Raw genomic sequence first — 5542 nt, 5'->3', positions numbered from 1 at the left:
ATTAATTTGTGGCTGCTAATACATTCATTTGATAATTCAGTTCTATTACTCAGGCACTATCCAAGAACCCACGCAGCACTTAATTAATGCGATCGCAATTAATCGCTGCTGGCTTAACGCCTAGACTAACAAGATTAAGAATCCAACAAAACTTGCGCTATCGTAAGTTTCTCGCGGTTTGGCCATCTCGTTCGCTGCTGGCTAAACGCCTAGACCAACAAGATTAAGAATCCATTGATGACATGTTTGCAATTCCACCCCCACATTACGTGACCCATGAGACATAAACTGCGAGGGGCTAGGTCACGCAATTTTAGGCAATTTCAGCACTGATCGACTGGTCATAGAATTAACTAAAATATCAAAATAACTGTTCAAAACTATAGAAGAACTCTAAAAAAAAACAGGGAAGCCAAGAAGGGACATGGATGGACAAAACTGGAGAAGGTTGAAATGGATTGAATTTGGCTAAATTTGAAAAACGTCGGCCCACCTTTTTTCAAATTTATATCAGTCTATATCAAAATTTCATTTACAAAGCTGGAAAATCATTCTCAGTTGTTATGTGGCCGTGATTTTGCAAATGAAAGACTCTTGCTCTGTCAATTTGACGTTTAGAGCTCATAATTAACAAAATTAAGCAAAATTACGTAAAATAGCGTGACCTAGCCCCTTTAAGGTGTCAGGTCCTCGCGATACACGCGGATATTAGACCGTTTCCTCGAGGCTAAAAGATTGACAAAGCTGGAGGCTGTGGTACCATAACAGCGACGAAAACCTAACTGAAGTTGGTAAGTGTGTTGAGAGTTAACGGAAGGAATCTAAAATTGATCATGCACGGGATCACATTGAGCTTGCAGATTTGTAATTGATTTTCTTCTTATAAATGTATAGAAATAGCCACTTGAGAAGACCAGTCGAGCGAAAAGTAAACAGTGCTCACGAGAAGACTGCAGGTATTTAACCACCTTTGCTTTTATAGACAGACGCTCAGCAAAATAACAAACAGCGTCGCTATTTTCAAGGCTCGTGGCATGGTTCTCACACTTAAATGCGATCACCTAGTAAATGCAGTCTTCCTTGGGTGAGATCATCTGTTCCTACGTATAATGATCTGCAATATTACTTAGGTGAGGAGTAAGAAACTGATACCCTACACAAGCAGAAGGAATTATAACAATGATGTCTGAGATGCAAAGCTTTAATATACTTTTAATTGCCGATTATATGACAATAGAGGCTGAAGGTTTACAGTCTGAAAACTCTGCCTGCTAATGAAGGATTAAGACAGTCCCTCCCCCACAAAGATAACGCGTTCTGCATCGGCGACTTTGGGGGGTGGGGTGAGGAATTGCGGGTTTTGCTTTTCACATTCTTTTGTCCGAAATCATACTCATTACACATCCTCAATGAAGGAGAAGATTCGAAGAAAAGATACGTTGAAAAACCCTTTAAAACAGGATTAAAGATGGTTTCTTGATAGGCCCACTGCTAAAGTTATCACGAGCTGGATTAAGTTTCAATGATAGGTATAAATGTAGCACTTTTCCCGTTTATGTGATCAGTGACGTTGGAAACAGCCCCAGCCGAGAGAACTGACTAAATAATTCAAGATTTTATTGCACCGCGTTTGCGTGGTGTTTGTAATTATGCATGAGTGCCCACAATCTTAAATGATATATGCTGTGACTTATAACTTTGTTAAAACAAAATTATTTGCTACTAGTCAGAAAAATCCCGAACAAAGTAATGTAATGAATGAATTTGTTGGTTGCAATTTCCGAGTTTGAAATGTCCGAATTTGTAAGTCTTTTACAACAGGTTAGCCTGCATAGCAGGTGTATTTTAGCGAGCGAGTGTATGTATTTTGGTCGCCAAATTGTATTGGCAAGATCGAGGAAAGCATGGAACGAGTACAAAAATAGCGAGGTGGCCGGGAAGATTGAAGAACTTGTGAAGCAGAGGGGACGGGAGAGAAAAGTCGTTTATCATTTCGTTACTTGATTCAGGCTTTCCTCGATCTTGCCAATCTAATATGGCGACCAAAACACTCGATCAAAATATATCTACTGTAGCACTCGCTTGCTCTATCTCGACCCCAGAGCTCTTCTCTTGACTGAGGGAGAGAAGAGCTCTGGGGAACCCTGAACCAAAGTGTCTTCTCATTGGTTTTCGTGAACAACAATCAAAATCGTCTCTAATTGGTGCATTCATGTTAGCACGAGGAGTGAGCAGGCTCAGTATGGCTATGAGAACCCTACGGCGCATGTTGTCCTACATAGAGTTTCCTAGAGCCTTCGGTCAATCCGAGGCTCTGGTGACGAGAATGCCGCTTGCTATGCACGCTAACATGAGGAACTTTCCTACTCACCAATGAATATTTAACAGTACCTGACATGGATTTCAAGTTCCTTATTTGGGAATTTTATATACCCCGTTCAGAAGAATCCAGAGATTTATTTGGATGCGGAGGTTTCTTTTGACTAAATCTGTTTCCGCATATTGCGTTTTCGCATGCATCGTTTTTGCCTGTGCACACTGATAATTAAGGGCCGAATCGCACTAGAGCCAGACATTTTGATTGTCCCGGGGCAAACTCCACAGGATTTGGCTTTTTTTGTCCGCTGAAAATTTGTCTGTTGTCCACGCTCCATCGCACTAGCGTTTTGTTTACGTTGGACAAATCCGAAATGTTTACATTTCGTCAAACTTGTGACCTTTCCAATTGGCGGGAAATCATATTTCATAACAACATGATCCCAAGACGTTTTCTGCTCTTTGTAGCTGCAGCATTTGTCCTACAATTTCAGATGTATGCTCAGCTGAGGATGATGCTGATAATTTTGTCTCTTGCTCAATTTCAACTAGAGGGGAGAGCTTTTCTGAGATTGTTCGAGATTCGAAGGCGAAGACGACATCGGCGTAGACATCCATACTTTTAGGTTCTCCCTCGACCCGCCGATTCATGGTTTGATATTCATTATAATGACCCAAGAATCCCAGACGAATATTTCAGGAAACAGCTTCGAATGAGAAGAGCTACTTTCCTTTTGCTTTTGGATGTTCTTCGCCCATACATCACAAGACAAAACACTCGTTTTAGAAGGTGTATTGAGCCAGAAAAGGTATTGGCAATTGGGCTCACGCGCTTAGCTCATGGAGGAATATACGTTTCGATTGGGCCTGGTTTTAACGTTGGGACAACGACAGTAATCGAGGCCGTCGAAGACGTCGTTACAGGATTGGTTTCTATAAAACATGATTATATCAAATTCCCAGAAACTGAAGCTCAACTTGTTGAAACGAGGGAAACTTTCGAAGAGCTTTCTGATCTTCCAAATGTGGCTGGTGCAATTGATTGCACACATGTCACGATCAAAGCCCCTACTGACAGCAGAGTCCACTACTTCAGTCGATTCCAGCGCTACGATATAATCGTCCAAGCCGTGGCTGATGGCAAGAAAAGATTCCTAGATGTAGCAGCTGGCTATGTTTCCAGGATCCCTGCACGATGCACGCGTGTTACGGAACAGTCGCCTTTACAGACGATGCGAGAACCAAGAATTATTGACTGGTCCTATTATGAATGTTCTCGGCCGAGAGATTGGTCCATATTTGGTGGCCGATAGCGCTTATTTTTTGGCTCCCTGGTTACAAAAAGTTTACCCTGAAGGAACGCTAGATCCCGACGAAATTGCATTTAATGAGGAACTTTCCTCGGCCAGAGTTTCCGTGGAGTGCGCTTTTGGAATTCTGAAAAGTCGTTGGCGTATTTTGACAAAGCAAATCGAAAGCGGGGTTAGTTCTGTGAGTGATACAGTTGTAGTATGTGCTGTTTTACACAATTTCTGCATTAATGCGGGCGATGAATGGGAATGGGATGATGGCGACGGCGACGGAGGAAATGATAATGATGCAAATGTTTTGAGGGATGGCGACGATATCAGAGAACTACTAAAAGAGTACATTGCCATGTGATTTTATTTATCATTGATCTCTTAACAATAACATATTGTTTTGACTTATTTTCGTTTTGTTCGTGTTTTCTTGATCATATAAACTTTGTAAAAAAACTTGAACGAAAACTTTTAAACGCGCATTTAGAATATAGCATTGCTTTGAAGTGCTCCTTGATATATAGGATGTAATAGACTATCAATATAGCAAACGATCCTCTCGCAGCTCTTTACAATAAATGTTCTATAAAAACAACAAAGTGTTCAATATAAACAGTGAAGCTGGCCCTGGAGGCTTGCAACTACAACTTGATACATAAAAAAAGGTGGTCCAGACCGCAAGCTACTATCTCTTTGCAGTTTCAGAGTAATTGTTTAAAAAGCAGGATAAGTGAATAGGATAAACGAAAACTGTTGCCTTTAATTTTTTTCTATAGCCTTGGTCAGAGCAGCGAGGAAACCAGTCATGGCCTGAGTTTGCTCTCGTTGCATTTCTTGCATTTGCTCTACAGCATTTGCCAATCTATCACCCTGGCGCTCCACTCTCTCGGTAAATCTAGCAAAATCCTCAGAATCGTCGTTCTCCAGGCTTCTCTTGCGCCCTTTTCCCTTTCCTTTTCCCTTCTTCCTCTCGCTCCTGCTTTTGACTTTGATTCCCATTGCTTGAAGGGCTTCCTCTGCCTGATCCGAGGTATATCCCTCCTCCTCGTCACCAGCAGGCGAGTCAGGCAATGTCTCCTTGTTTTTGTGACTGCATTTGCAGTTTCCCGCAAGTGCTTCAGAGTAACAACATCCCTGCCTCCGAGCACGCGGTCAAAGACATCAAAATGTTCGCAGGTTTCATTATTTCCTCCCGTCTGCGATCGATTCCAGTCCTTGGCCTCTTTGTACTTCTTTTTTAAGTGCTTAATTTTTCTCTCGCACTGACTTGGAAGGCGCGCTAGGTTGAATTGCTCGTTTATTTTAGTGGCGATTTCACCCCACACTTTCCTCGACTGTTGGCTCTCCAGCCTTGATATATTCGCCTCCCACAGATCCACGAGGTATTTCACCTGGTCCTCTGTCCATCGGTCTTGTGTCGTCTTGCCCTGTCTCTTGTCCTGCTTCGTGTTTCCTTCAGTGGAAGTGCTGGCAATCTCGCATGTCGGAGTGCTAGTTCCACTAGCACTTCTTCCCGACTGAGGACTGCTACTCCTCTGTCCTGGCGGAGAACTACTGGTAGTAGCATGGGGCATCGAGGTCGTGGAATTCCGATATGGATACGAATCATAAAAGTTTTGGAAGAAATAACCCGGAGGATAGCAAAATGGAAAGCTATTTGGCGGGCTGTTTTGGTCCGACATCTTGCAAACTGAAGAACGCGCGAAAACCAAAGGTCACGTGGTACTCATCATTTTTGACGTTTCAATTAAAGAACAAACACCAGCTATTGTATTCTCTGTTGTTTGATCCTTTTGTCCTGCCTCGGAGCAGGACATCGCAGCCTTTGAAGTTTGGCTGTCCTTCGGAATGTTTGGCAAACTCGAAAATACGCGATCGCATTAGGACAAATGAAGCGTTGACAGATTTTTGACATAAAATAAACA

General features: G+C 42.4%; 1 protein-coding gene and 1 pseudogene across 3 annotated transcripts in view; both read left to right on the top strand.

Annotated features, from left to right (window-relative positions):
• The first annotated feature begins 461 nt into the window (after nt 1–461).
• The window catches only part of LOC138018026 (D(1) dopamine receptor-like), a 107956-nt gene continuing 102875 nt past the window's right edge, over nt 462–5542 (top strand). For all 3 annotated transcript variants that reach the window (XM_068866455.1, XM_068865089.1, XM_068869967.1), the window contains exons 1-2: nt 462–791; nt 895–956. The gene's annotated coding sequence lies outside the window, so the exon portion shown is untranslated. The remainder of the gene's footprint in view (nt 792–894; nt 957–5542) is intronic.
• Nucleotides 2613–4191, top strand: LOC138050813 (uncharacterized; annotated as a pseudogene).

This window comes from Montipora capricornis, chromosome 1 (assembly GCF_036669925.1).
Source record: "Montipora capricornis isolate CH-2021 chromosome 1, ASM3666992v2, whole genome shotgun sequence".
Taxonomy (NCBI): Eukaryota; Metazoa; Cnidaria; class Anthozoa; order Scleractinia; family Acroporidae; genus Montipora; species Montipora capricornis.
The sequence above is the reverse complement of the archived record's forward strand: the minus strand, read 5'-3'. Positions and strand labels throughout refer to the sequence as shown.